Source organism: Portunus trituberculatus, chromosome 29 (assembly GCF_017591435.1).
Source record: "Portunus trituberculatus isolate SZX2019 chromosome 29, ASM1759143v1, whole genome shotgun sequence".
NCBI lineage: Eukaryota > Metazoa > Arthropoda > Malacostraca > Decapoda > Portunidae > Portunus > Portunus trituberculatus.
Window position 1 is genome coordinate 5,868,124 of NC_059283.1, and position 15,422 is coordinate 5,883,545.

Consider the following 15,422-nt stretch of genomic DNA (forward strand, 5'->3'; position numbering starts at 1 on the left):
CTCCTCTTCCTTCTTCTTCAGCGTCTCCGCCAGTAAGGTCATGTTGGTTTGGTCACATAAACACAACAGACGAAACACTGAGTCTCACGCCAGACGAGTGGAGTTTTCGCTTTATGGAATGCTAAGTTACTCAGTTTACACGTGTTTGTGGGAGACGTTAGTTGGTACACATATACAGACACGCACACACATCTTCACTACACTGTTTAATAAGATACACTAAACTGAGAAAGAGGAGGAGGAAGAAGAGGAAAGGATGAGAGACGAGAAGGAAGAGGAAAGACATCCAGATCTCACCACACACAGTTTAAAACAATATACCACAAAGAAGAGTAAGAAGAAGAGGAAGAGGACGAGGAAGATGAGGACGGAGGACAACTAAGACAATAAACAGCACTCAAAAATGATACACCAATAGAAATAACACTATAATTCAAACTTCCTGATATCAATGATAGGTTTGTTTAGGAAAGGCGTAAATCCGGTGACGGCTACTACTGCAGAAGGCGACGCAGAAGACGGGACGTAATGAGAGACGCGACCTGCAGGAAATCCTAACAGAAATGGGTGTAAAATTGGCCGAAATGAAGGAAATAACAGAGCAAGGCCGCCATTTCTAAGCTGGAAGGTATTAATCTGGTAAATTACACCTTTTGTTGACACGCAAATTTATCTCTGTTTAGAAACTTCGGGGTCTGGTTGTGTCTGCGGCGTGTCAGCGGTGTGTGTGTGTGTGTGTGTGTGTGTGTGTGTGTGTGTGTGTGTGTGTGTGTGTGTGTGTGTGTGTGTGTGTGGTTGTGTGTGTGTGTGTGTGTGTGTGTGTGTGTGTGTGTGTGTGTGTGTGTGTGTGTGTGTGTGTGTGTGTGTGTGTGTGTGTGTGTGTGTGTGTGTGTGTGTGTGTGTGTGTGTGTGTGTGTGTGTGTGTGTGTGTGTGTGTGTGTGGCATTGATTTATGTGATGTGAATAAATTCAAATTGTTGTTTTTGTACTTCAATAGAATTCCAATAGATTTTTGTCAAGGAGAAAGAGGAGGAGGAGGAGGAGGAGGAGGAGGAGGAGGAGGAGGAGGAGGAGGAAGAGGAGGAGGAGGAGGAGGAGGAGGAGGAGGAGGAGGAGGAGGAGGAGGAGGAGGAGGAGGAAAGAAGGAAAGAGAAAACGAGAGAGAGAGAGAGAGAGAGAGAGAGAGAGAGAGAGAGAGAGAGAGAGAGAGAGAGAGAGAGAGAGAGAGATGTGTACTAGACTGAGGCCCACGCGAGACAGCTGTGGCCTAACAGGAAGCACGTAATAACTAAATGACACACACACTGCTTGTTATTAACGATTAGCTCACCGGGACTCGCTCACTACCAGAGGATAAGAACAGCTAGTATACAACAGCGGCTACACACACACACACACACACACACACAGAGACGCACACTTACACACACTAGAATCCCATGAGTGACTAAACCTTTACTACCCGAGCTTGTCTTAGCCATGATAGTGCGTGGCGAATGTAATGAAGGAGTAACGTGTCAGGAGGTAAATGAAAAGGAGTTTGTGGCTATTATTAAGTGTTCCGAGGGGAGGAAACAAACGCAGCATGACATGACTCTCGTTGGAATTACTAAGGAAGGAAGCGACGTGGTGATAGTAATACGCTGATGGGAATACTAATACTCGTACTAATACTCGTTCTTATACCGATGGGGAAAATAATAATAATGCTATCTGTTATGATTTAAATCCCTAATCTCCTGTGTGAAATTCAAGATTATAATGGTTGAATGTAATACTGATAAGAAGAATAAATAACGCAACTACCACCAATAATAATAAAAATTTCATGTAATATATTCTTTGAAATACTCGAAAGACAGAGAAAAAATATACTAATGATGAATATATGAATAATTTACCCATTAATCAGTTCACTCATTATATCTTGCAGCCACGCGGTTTAGTCTTGATATAATGCAACATTGCCAATACATTCTATAATCCTTAACAACATAAAGAAGACAAACTAATGACGATTAAATGAATATATTGACTTAAAATTCATCAGACACGCGGTTTAGTTAAAAAAAATACACACACACACACACACACACACACACACACACACACACACACACACACACACACACACACACACAACACATAGATAAATAAACAACCTACCTACTAATTATTTTATCATCATACTTCACCGACACAATTTAGTTACAAAATACTGCAACAATAATGCATTTTCTTTACCTTCATCCATCAAGGTCACAGGGCGGTCCTTCTCAGACACCGTGGGAGCTGCAGGAGTGTCTGTAGTAGTGTCTGAAGGAGTGGCGGCTGTGGTGTGGACTCTGAGAATACAACATACACTCACATTAGCCTGTATAATGATAATGGATGGTAATTATGTGACATTTTATAAGGAGTAAAGAAAAAAAAAGGAGGAGGAAGAGGAGGAGGAGGGACAGGATGATGACAAAAAAAAAAAAAAAAAAAAAAAAACGATGATAAAATGAAGATAGAGAGAAAAGTGAGGACAAAAAATGCTGTTACGAAAAAAAGAAAGTGTATGTTGTAGTAGTAGTAGTAGTTGTAGTAGTAGTAGTAGTAGTAGTAGTAGTAGTAGTAGTAGTAGTAGTAGTAGTAGTAGTAGTAGTAGTAAAGGAAGAAGAAAAAAATAAATAGCTAAGAAAAAACGTGGAAGATAAAAAGAGATGAAAAGGAAGAAGAAGAAGAAGAAGAAGAAGAAGAAGAAGAAGAAGAAGAAGAAGAAGAAGAAGAAGAAGAAGAAGAAGAAGAAGAAGAAGAAGAAGAAGAAGAAGAAGAAGAAGAAGAAGAAGAAGAAGAAGAAGAAGAAGAAGAAGAAGAAGAAGAAGAAGAAGAAGAAGAAGAAGAAGAAGAAGAAGAAGAAGAAGAAGAAGAAGAAGAAGAAGAAGAAGAAGAAGAAGAAGAAGAAGAAGAAGAAGAAGAAGAAGAAGAAGAAGAAGAAGAAGAAGAAGAAGAAGAAGAAGAAGAAGAAGAAGAAGAAGAAGAAGAAGAAGAAGAAGAAGAAGAAGAAGAAGAAGAAGAAGAAGAAGAAGAAGAAGAAGAAGAAGAAGAAGAAGAAGAAATAGAAGAAGCAGCATCTAGTTACAATCACACTCCCTTGAACAATCCACTCCCTCAGTAAACAAATGAAGGACAGAACATAACACGGAGTAGGAGCACCGCGGCCATTACTCCTACATCCTTACGAGAGAGCCGCGATATGTTTCTCTTCTTTATCGTAATTGCATCGACTCTGCTAATGGCGGAGTCTTACGATGATGCGAATTGTTTAATGACTTACTTGCAAAACCCTACTGGCGGCGCCGGATGCGATTAGAACAGAGATAGGAAGCGTAACAAAGGGAACTCTTGAGATAGGACAGGTGGCGAGGGCTGAGTAATTACCGGGGGTGTGGGAGGGATGAAGGTGAGTCCAGCGGGCAGGTATGAAGGCCAGAAAGCTGCTAAATACTCTGCAAACATCGGGTGAGAGAAAAAAGGTAAATGTTTTTTTTTTTTTGTGTGTGTGTGTTTTATGGATGGTAGTGTAATTTCTTTCGTATGGGAAGGTTTGGTCAGTATAGGGTATCTATCTATCGACCTGTCTCTCTATCTACCTATCTATCTATCATTCTGTATCCCTTTCCTTTCCTCTCCATTTCTTCCTAGCAGAAAACAACTACTTTACGAAGAATAGATGGAAAAAAAAGTAAAAAAAAAAAAAAAATCAAGTAGGCAAAAAAAAAAAGTCAATTTTCTCAATGTTTATGCATGTTTTTTCCTCCCCCCCTCCTCTCTCTCTCTCTCTCTCTCTCTCTCTCTCTCTCTCTTTCCCTCCTACAGGTAGTTCCTCTCACCTGCCTAAAGTACACTGGAGGGCAGCGCCGTTACAATGCAGTAAAGAAGTTCACCCCTCATCTTTCCTAATCCCTATCATCACGACGCCTAATTGAATACCGCCACTAATTACCAGACTAATTATTCGGAAGCCACTGCGGGAGGGGTGTTATTAACCAGCCACGCAGCATTCATCATTACGCGATCCAGCGGGAAGACTGGGAGAGATAGACTGAGGAGGTGACGGCTGCTGGAAATGAGTTGAGGGTGGGTGGATTGTGATGAAGGTTGAGGAAGAGGAAGGACAAGAAGTGTTAATACCTCGAGTACCATGACGGGTTTCTATATTCATTTTGCTTACTATCTGGTGGTTTTATTCAGCTTCAGAAACTTATGTGGGGGATTACAGTATTGAAGACTGTGGCCATTTATCTTCTGACCTCCATAGACCCTTCCTAATGTCAATAAAATGGTCTAATCGTACACAAATCTCAAGGTAAAAATATTAAGATTAAGAAAGGAGAGAAGGCAGAGATATGTGGAAGAAGTGAGAGAAGGAGAGTGAGAAAGAGATAGATAAGATAAAGCAAATAATTTCAGGAAGGTAGAATAAGGAAGATAGATAATAATTAGAAAGAAGAAAAACATGAAGATGAAAAAAAAACAGAAAAAAAGGAGAAATGAAGAATAATACAAAGCAAAGGATAGTAAAGGACTTCAATATTCATATCCTCAAGGTCTTTACTACACTTCAGAACCTCCACGAAGGACCTCCCTGGATCCCCACATCACCTGAAGGAAATAATATGCAAGACTAAATTATTCTCACCTGGATAACTCGTTCGGAAAATGGTGTATTGGTATTAAATTTTGACTCCATTACCTGTTATTCTTTTTGGCATGGTTTGGATGTCAGGATATTTGATCAGCATAGGTAAGTACAAGGTAAGTTTCATGATGTTGAGGCGAGTGGTGTAACGCTGTGTTGGTGGTGGACAGAGCTGCATTATGTTGTCATGTGCATAGTGTTTAGAGTGAGTTTCTTATTATCCATGTAAAAAATCGATGACTCTCATATCAAGGTGAATATTAGATGGCCAATTTTCTCGTTACTTTTATTCGCTTTTTGGTATTCAATGTAGTAGTACTCAACATGCATATAAGTCACAGTAGTCATCACCGTGTGTACTCGTTACTACACACACACACACACACACACACACACACACACACACACACACACACACACATCAAGACATTTCAAGACATTTATCCCAGAACTTATGGCTAACTTTACTAACCTTTTAGGGAACTGGCAATCAAGTGGGCCTTTTTTGTTATATTTTTTGTTGCTCTTGTCCAGCTTCACCTCTTCCATAAAAAAAAACGCCCCATACTTTACAGCAGTGAACCCAGTATCACAGCACTACACACCACTGCAGTAAACCATACACCATCACACCACACACCACCATACACCACACTACACCCCATACCACCACCACAACAACCACCACAATTACAAATTAATTCACAGTTACATATCCCACCACCATCACCATCACTACCACCACCACAACCACCACAATAATACAAATTAATCCCACAGTTGCACATTCCACCACCATCACCATCACCACCACCACAATCACCACAACAACAAAAATTAATCCACAGTTGCACATTCTATCACCATCACCATCACCACCACCACTACCACCACAATACCACAAATTAATCCCACAGTTGCACATTCTATCACCATCACCACCACTACCATCACAATACCACAAATTAATCCACAGTTACACATCCCACCACCATCACCATCACCACCCCCACCACTTCGCAAGCTTTCTGTAATCACACTAATCACTATTTAACAAGCCCCACACAATTTATGCCCGTTGCTTTCGTGTAGTCCATTTATCACTGCCTTTCTCTGCTTCCTGGCATCTCACTTCGCGTTGGTCACTTCACCCTCAGACCGGCCACTTTTTCCTTCCTGTCACGGCAGGAGGGAAAAGAGTGAGGTGAGGGAGAGGAGCGAGAGGGTGATTAAGTGACGGAATCATAAAAGAGAGGAAGTGAGGGAATGAGATCGTGAGGTACTAATGAGGAAGTGAAGAAGAGGGGGTAAGGAAAGAGTTGAACTGAGTGGAGGAGAGAAAGCAGTGAGTGTGAAAGGAATGGGAGGAATGAGGAAGGAATGAGTGAGGAATGAGTGAGGAATGAGAGAGGAATAGTAGAGGGAAGAAATAATGGGGTGTATTTTGATTCATTCATAGATATATTTCTTCTCTCTCTCTCTCTCTCATACGCCAAAGGAAGCAGCCATCATAAAGATTGTTAACTCCCTACCACCACCACCACCACTACAATCTCCACCGCCGCCGCCGCCACCACTCCAGCCTATATACATCGCACTCATTACAGTCATTACTAGATATTAACATTTAATCAACAGATCGGCGCAACACATTCCCGAGCAGGTGGTCTGGGGGCGCGAGGGCAGCGGAGGGCGTAGCGGCGGGGACCAGGAGGGGCTAGCGGGTACCAGAGGGGTTAGCGGGGACCAGAGGGGGCTAGCGGGGATTCAAAACGCCGGATCTCTTTATGCAGACGTGACGCGACCCTGTAATCTTCCCACCCGCCAGCTGGTGAGGCCGGAACCACTTGTGCGGCGTCGCTAGACATACGCTTCACCAACACCGCGGCAGGAATCAGTTAGTCGGATGGAGGGAGCGGCGGGGTGGGTAACACAGGAGCGCCCAGGGATGATGACTCGTTAACCACTACTGCTTGCTATTAACAGACAAGTTATGGAGATTACATCCTCAATTGAATTCTTAGCGCCGCTGGACGGGGACTGCGCCGCCTGCCTGCTCCGCCGTGGACCTCCTGACGGTGAAGTAGCCCAGGCTCTCTGCAGGTTAATAGTGCAGCGTTCTATCTCAGCTTGACAAAAGTGCTATTTACTAACAAGACAGCTGAAAAACGAAAGACGAGGCAGGACTTCACTTTGCTCCCTGTGGCACTGTCTCTCTGTCTCTCTGTCCCCCGAGGCTGTCCACCATCGAGCCCCCAGCGGGGAGCCTCCAACAAGACTACAATAACAAGGATAACAACCCATCGGAAGAAACGATAATAGATGCGAGACAGTTAACGAGATTCACATAAGCACTGGTGAATGGTTCAAGGTCTGACACATAGGGAGAAGAGGAGGAGGAGGAGGAAGAGGAGGAGGATGGAAGGGCATAGCGGTATTGTAAGCGTGGGGAGGAACTATTGAGGAATCAGAGAGAACCATTTCACCTCCCGCAGACTCATCGATGCCCCGCCGTGGCCTGAATTGTGCGATTGTGTTTTTCTCTCTTTCAAAACATTGCGGTGAATAGAAGCAACATGAAGACTCGACAAGAACTGGCCCGATGAATGGAGCTCCTGAGAGACAAAACTTCTCAGAAACACATCACGGAACACAGTAGCTTGTCTTCAGCGCCTCGTCTCTCTCCAATGGTCACACACGCTGGGGATTCCAACAAGAACGAGGCGAGGAAAGGGATGTAAAATATTGAAGATAAATAAATCTGTTTGGTGATTAAATGGAGACAAAGGAGGACAATACACTTTTCCTAGTATTTTTTTCTCTGGTACCTTCAGTGTTTTTCTTATCACCTCTTTTTGTTTCCGTTGGTCAGTCTCTCTTACGTCAGAAAATAACAAAGAAAACCGTAAAGATGTTGATAAATGCATGTCTAATGATATGAGATAGTGGACAAGGTAAATGTAATGAATGAAGGAAAATAACAAGAAATAAGTAGAATGAAGAGGAAAAATAGCAAGAATATGAAGAAATTAAACAGGAGGAACGTAAGAAAACTAAATATGACCGTAGAGAAAGACAAGAAGAAACGGATGGAAGATATTTCGTAACGTGTGGAAGTAAAAGAGATAGTGGAAGACAAATAACAGAAAATGAAGGAGTGAGAAGGGTAAAAATAGTAGATGTAGCTAAAATAAATGCTTGTCAAAAAGAATAATACAATGCTGAAGAGAAAAAAGAATGAAGGGAAGAGATTTTTGAGGGAAAGGAATAAAAAAAAAAAAGGTTTGTGGTAGAAATGATTAATGAAGGAAAGAAAGAAAGAAAGATATAAAAAAAAAGAAAGGAGTGGAGTCATGATAAGGAGGAAATAACATAGATTGATGGAAGGAGGACAAAAAGATAAAAAAAAAACATGAACCAAACTGAAAGGGATGAAGGAGAAAAACAGATAGAGAGAAGGGAGAGAAAGAAAGAAGAAAGGAATAAGGATAAGAGTTAAAGTTTGAATGAGAGAGAGAGAGAGAGAGAGAGAGAGAGAGAGAGAGAGAGAGAGAGAGAGAGAGAGAGAGAGAGAGAGAGAGAGAGAGAGAGAGAGAGAGAGAGATAAGAAAGGAATGAAGAGACAGTAATAAAAGGGAAGAATGAATTAGAGAGTGAAAAAAAATGGAAGATAGGAAACAGTAATGAGAGACGAAACAGGAAAATAAGAAAAAAGTGGAAAAAATAAGAAGAGAATGAGAGAAAACGAAAAAAAATGAGAAAAACAGGAAAGTAAGATAAAAATGAAATAAAAAATGGAGGAGAGAGTAAAGGAGAGAAGGAGGGAGGGCAGAAAAGAAGGAAGGAATGTGAGAAATAGGAATGTAAGCCAAGCAGAAAGTGAAGCAGAGAAGTGAAGGTAAAGTGAATGAAGGAGAGGCAGAGAGAGAGAGAGGGAGGGAGAGGTTGGTAGTCCTTAATAGTGTTTCTCTCACACCAGGGGGCGCTGCGGGGGGTCATGCCGAGCCTCACCCACCCCTCACCACCTCCACATCTCATTATCACCTGCCTTGTTATAACACCTGCCGAATTTTTTAACACTTTTTTTTACGTTTGAGTCCATGAACATATTTCCTTTCCTCTCCCCTCTCCCTCTCTCTCTCTCTCTCTCTGAGCAAACTGATTATTCATGAACCTATTTCCTTCCACAAACACAAGGACGGGACAAGGAAAAATATGAGAATAACACCCACAACATGAACGCCCATCTACATAAGAGCGCCTGACGGGAAAGTAGCCTCGGGGGAACGTAAAAACACAACAACATCCTCCCAACTTGGACGGTGAAAAAAGACAAAGAAAAACGGCGCAGAAGTCTTTAAATTCCCACTATTATGTTCAGACACTCAATGGTAAGCTCTCTCTCTCTCTCTCTCTCTCTCTCTCTCTCTCTGTTCCTTCCTTTCCTGGTCTCATTCTTCCTAACAAGTGTCTCCTTTCTAGGTTAGTGTGTCCATTTAACTCCTTCCTTTATTCTTTACCTCCTTCGTTTCTTTTTTGCCTCAATTCTTTCATTTTTCTGTTCTTTTTCTTCGTATTAGGATTCTCTTGTTAGTGTGTCCGTCAAACTCTTTCTCAGCACTAGGATTTATCAGCAAGACTCCTTCCTACATACGCTTTCGCCGCCTTCATTTGATTCTGTTCTATCTCTTGGTGTTGCTTGTCATAGGATTGTGTCTGGGTTACCGTGTCTGTCTGTGAGTCTTCTTCTATAGTATGATTTCTCAGTATTCTTTCTTATTTTTCCTCTCCCAGTATCTCCCTCTCCAGTCTTCTTTCTCTTCTGTTATTATCCCTTACGTCACATTGTTTTGCTTCGATTGTTGTGTCTCTATCTCCATATCTTCTCCTGTAGCCTCTCTCTCTCTCTCTCTCTCTCTCTCTCTCTCTCTCTCTCTCTCTCTCTCTTAGTTATCTCTCCGCTCTTTCCTTCGTCTCTCCCGGTACTCGCCGGCGTAAAGCTCCACCGCAGACTTCCGTGGTTTTATAATAAGTTATCTGAGGCCAATTACTCTGGACGGAGGAGCGCCATCAGAGCCCATTAGGACGGGTGGGGGCTGGGGAAGGAGGGAGCCAGCCCAGTGCTTCCTGAAAGAGGCGGCTAGGGTGTCCTGTAATTGGGGTAATGATATCTATAGTCGCCTCGTCAGTAGCAGCAGTTTGGAGTGTTTTTTGGGAGCACACACACAAAAAAAAAAAAAAAAAAAAAAAAAAAAAAAAAAAAAAGAAAAGTGAAGCCATGATCTGCAAATTGCCACTAATAACTGTTTTCATTGGCGGGACATTTTATCACTGCATACTTTCACTCTTCTTAATGTCATCATCTTCTCTCCCTGGACCTTCCTTCCTCCGCGACGAAGCTGTGTGGACTTGCATCGCTCTGCACTTTCCGGAGCGTCGGGCTGATCCTGACAGATTACGCCGTAAATTTCCTGCCTTTTTGTGAAACCCGACTCATTACGACAGGCAACCCCGTATTTCCGGCGATAGCGGCGAGAAATGGCGAGAAATTGCAGCACAGGAGCCATCAGGGGAGGTAATGTATGATAAGTGGGGCGGAGGCGCGTTATTAGCTGACGTTAGCGAGGGAGAGGACCACCGCCACCACCAACATCACCACCATCACCACTACCACCACCACTAGCACTAACACCTAAGGGCCCGGCACTGCGTTAAAGGTTCCAAGAGATGTCCGTGTGTGTGTGTGTGTATAATAGCCAGTAATCAGCCTGAGTGGCGTACAGCTGATATACAGTTTACACAGTGGCTTCAAGTCGTCCCATCAGGTGCATCGCTCGACCCCCGTTTTTTGTTCAAATGTGTGCGTCTGTGAGTCTACGCCCAGCACGCGCTCAACGACTTCATACACAAACACACCATTTTCATACACCGTTATGCGCGCGGTACTGTGAAGGCGTAAAGTATGACCGTAACGGAAAAAAAATGTGATGCTTTTTGAAATCGAAACTTACTTAGTGAAAGAAAAAAAAAAAAAAAGCTGAAAATAATGAAAACTGATGAGAATGATTTTACTTCAATATTTCCAAGAGTTAAGAAAACGAAGATAAAATTAAACAGAGCAACAAACAGAGACTAACCTGGTGATATCTAGCAGTACCTGGCAGAGGAGCACATCACCCCCGGACCAGTGCCACATCCGTTAGCTACAAAAACCTGCGTCCTCGCCACACAGCAAAACATTCACTGAGGCTCCCACGACAAACACCTTCAGGGGACACTTCTGTGCTGGCCTGTGTGTGTGTGTGTGTGTGTGTGTGTGTGTGTGTGTGTGTGTGTGTGTGTGTGTGTGTGTGTGTGTGTGTGTGTGTGTGTGTGTGTGTGTGTGTGTGTGTGTGTGTGTGTGTGTGTGTGTGTGTGTGTGTGTGTGTGTGTGTGTGTGTTTGAGACCTAACCTAGCCAAACCAGTGATTCCATCCTTTACCGTCCGTCCTTCTCGTCTCACTCTGTCTACTCAATACTAAATCAAAAGGATACAAGTACTAGAGAAACACTTGAAACACCTAACTTGGTAAACTGTGGAATTCCCTGCCTGCTTTTTTTTTTTATTTTCTCCTTCCTACGATTTAAATTGTTACAAGAGGGAGTGAAGTTTCAAAACACTTTTCCTCCAGTTTTTGATAATCCCTCTGATCTTTCTTTTGAAAATGGCACCACACTGGGATATTTTTCTCGTTCTTTTTGTTGCCCTTTGCCAGTGGCCCTCTTACATTAAAAAAAAAGTGGAGAGTAGTTATGGTTTATGGCTTACGTGCTTCTCTGTGGAAGAAATCTGTAATGGCCCCATGTTTCCTCCCTGCAGGCTGACGGGAGACTAGCAGTTCATGGAGTAACCAGCGAGCAAGAGAGTTCGCAGGAAACCCGATCTAATTTCAATGCAGCCAAATGGTAGTGCTTCAAACTCAGCTGGCGGAACACATGCTCATTTTTGTCGATAATAACATGCATGGTCTCAATGAAAGTCTCTTAAGACAGGGCAGTGCACCGATTCAAACAGGGGTTCCTGCAAAACGGACACTTAAAACATTGAGCAAAGTAAAAGCTGCTCATGGGCAAGGACAATTTTACGGTTCTCTGAAGAAAAATAATCCTTCAGACTTTCCTGGAGAAGTTATGTTTACATTTTGAAAGAGGAAAGACTCAATTGATAGGAAAGAAAAGATCGGTGCGCCACAAAAAGGATTTTTAGCAAATGTATAATGAAAAATTCTTTATACTTTCCGGAAAAAAATAGACGTTTTCAAAAAAGGAAACTCTCTGTTGATACATAAAAAAAGTGTACTATTGAAAAGAAACCCCAAACTAGAAATCAATATATAGTACTTAGTAAGTTGAAGATATAAAATATGCAATAACGAGATTTCTTGAACAACACAACATAAACACACGAAAAGGGAAAAGGCAAGAAGCCACCAAGACAACACGTACAGAAAAACATACGATAAATATGTACGGAGTGAGAGAGCAACGAACATACGAGATACAAACAAAAAAAAGAGAAATTAAGAGAAGCCACCATGACAAAAATGTATCAAAAAGATCACAGCTGATAAATACGAAGGAAATAAGATAACAAAAACAAAATGAAAAAAGATAGTATAGATATAGATATAGATACATAGAAATATAGACAGATAAGGGACACTGAAAGAAGCAAGCATGCTTACGCGTATTCGTATTGAAAGAACACAGCAACAAGCACACACACAGTTCCTTAACCTCTGAATCTCAGGTGTTGCAGCGAGACGGCCTAGGATATCGTCCCTGCTCATTCTGATACCAAGTAATTTAGTGCAATTGTTTGACCGTGCGCTCTGAGATACTAACTTCAGACGGAATTAACTTCACCACACAGACGTAGACACAGAGGCACGCAAGCACAGACCACTTCCTATCCACAAAGAACATAATCATATTCATTGGCCCGTCATGAAACCATTGATTCATAAACAAACAAAGGCCTGGCGATGAGATGAAGGACTAACTACGTCATTTAGCAATTGTGAAAATATTGAAGGAAGAAAAAAAGTTACAAAAATCCACAATACTGGAATATCTTAGTTGATTTACGACCCATTTGGCATTCATAAACACAACACTCACACCTGTTGCATGCACTTGTGTTACTTGGAAATACACTATTTTAAGAGCGTTTTCCGTCGACTTCTAAGGTAATTCTAACTTCTCCTTGAAAATTGTCGACAATAAAAAGTGAAATCGTAGCACGGAAGGACGCCAGGCAGTGTCTAGTGACTGTGAATCCTGCAATACAATATCTTCCAGGGAGTAAAAATCCTTCTGACACAAGAAAGCTGCTACTAAAACACGTATTTTCTGATATAAAAAACAGTGAAGGACCAAAAACTTTTCCTTATAACACGCCAGGGAGTGTCTAGTGACTGAATTCTGCAACATAATATCCTGTAGAGAATGTATATCCTTCATAGAAAAAGAAACTAAAAAAAAAAAAAAAAAAACACTTTCTGTAAAAAAAAATAAAGATAAAAAGATCCAAGAGTTTCCCCTCAAGTACAGCACTCCGTAGTAATCATCGCATGTTTCCTTGTCAGCTTCTGCAGATACTAACTGGGGAGGAAAATACAGCTAAGGACCGAACAGTTTTCTTGTGGCACGCTATAGTATTCAAGCCATATAGTCTTTTCAGCTCCTGCAAATACTACTCTTTTCTGCAACACTCTTTCTGTAAAAAAGAGAGAAAAAAAGGGAGAGAGACAGCAAAGGATCTAGGAGTTTTGTTATCCTGGCATCATTTCAAGGTATTCTGGTATTATTTCGAAAGCCGTGACTACAGACGCTTCATGATTAGCGTCTCGAAGCCTCAAAAGATCAAAAAGTGGTTCACTGAAGTTTTGCCAAGAGGAAGAAAATCAGGCAGGAAATCATATGTATTACAGCAGGAACGCACTCTGGCGGTTACTAGTGTAGGGAACTCTGTGGCTGTGAGTATTGTGTCTTGGTGCGTGGGAGCCTTGAGTGGGGAGCCTCTTGCGTGTGAGACGAGTAACGCACTACCTTCATCACCATTTATCAGTCACCGAAACCTCACGTTTATCCTCACAAAGATATTTTCTACGTCAGTTTCTACCCTACGTCTGGTTTATCTATCACCAACTTGTATCCTACCTTGTAAACTACGCGTGATCCTATACATCACTAACTTTTATTCTTTCGATCTTGATCTTCACGTACTTCTATCCTACGTCTTTTATCCACCACCGACTTGTATCCTACGCTTGTTCTTATCCATCAATAACTTTTAAACTTTCTAGGATGTTTATTTACTATACTAACAACTAAAATACCGTTTGACATTACGAAAAGAGGTTCCACTGGGTATGTTTCCGTCTCCTCTCTTATTACAACTCAAAATACCTCCCTCTTTCCCATTCGTACTTCAGAAATCAATCCAAACACACTAGTTAAGGTAAATATACAACACCTACAGGAGAATTCACGTCGGGAGTATGTTTCTCGACCACCTCCAGACACTATAATGGCTTACGTCCGCGGCTCCATAAGGCAAGACAGGGCCGGCTGGGGATGAGTGAGATATGGGGCGTGTTAGAGCGCTAGGGAGGAAGGCTAAGCTGGTTTAGGAGTAAAAAGTGAGGACGCGATGGTAAGGAGCAACAATGGATGGCATGGGCGAGGAAAATGGTGAGTAATGAGAGGCATGACTGGGAAAATGAAAAAAAGGTGGGAGGCATGACGGCAAGACAAGTGTGTAGATGGTTTGATAAGGAGGGTGAAGGGAGGGCGAGGAGGTGGTGATGGTGGTGGTGGTGGTTGGGGAGTAGAGACGAGGAACAATGGAGGAAGAGAAGTGAAGGTAGGAGAGTTGTGAAAGAGGAGAGGAGAAGGAATATGAGGAGGATTACAAAGGAATACAAGGGAATAGAAACATTAATATACACATAGATCCTTTGTAAGCTGTTTGGTTTTAACATTCTACACTAATTACAAGAATGAGACAGAATAGCTTACTGGAGGAGGAGAAAGAGGAAGAGAAGGAGAAGTAGTAAAGGGTGATGATGATCCATTTATGTTTTGCGGGTCTGTATCTTTTTTCTCTTTCCGTGAGCTTCCTGTCACAGCCAATTGTATTAATCCGGCTCGTTTTTACCGCCTCACTTGTCACTGAAGTCTGCAATTTGGATAATGAGTTTATGACACGGTGCAGCGCCTCGAGGACAAAGCTCTCCTGCCCTCGCTGTTCCTCAGAGTCAGTGGTGCTGTGACTTACGGTAGCACAGCAAAACGAGACGCGAGACCGCAAATGGTTACTTCACTGATAAGAGAAAGATGGAAATGACTTGATAGCAGGAAGACTAAATGTGTAAAATTCTCCTTTTCCTGACATCAATAAAACAATTCTGATATAATTTTTTTTGTTTCCTCCATCCATTCTTCCATTCCTTCATCATTCGCAGTGAACATGAATTCTCAGAGACAGAACATTACCTCGGTTTGTGCTCTCTGTTCTTCCCAGTTTTCATGGCCGGAATGAGGTGGTAACTTACTCCTTTCCAAAAATGCTTGCGAACGATAAGATAAAGTAAAAGTGTAGCAAAGAAACTTCAGTGCGTGTCTCTCATTCAATCCTGAAAACAACAACAACAACAACATATTGGAAGTGTAGCATTGGAGGTACGTTTCT

General features: G+C 42.1%; 1 long non-coding RNA gene across 1 annotated transcript in view; it reads right to left on the reverse strand.

The window, feature by feature from the left end:
• Positions 1-2,248: 2,248 nt before the first annotated feature.
• The window catches only part of LOC123510568, a 100,865-nt gene continuing 87,691 nt past the window's right edge, over positions 2,249-15,422 (reverse strand). Inside the window, exon 3 of the long non-coding RNA XR_006676550.1 lies at positions 2,249-2,345. This is a non-coding gene — a long non-coding RNA (uncharacterized LOC123510568). The remainder of the gene's footprint in view (positions 2,346-15,422) is intronic.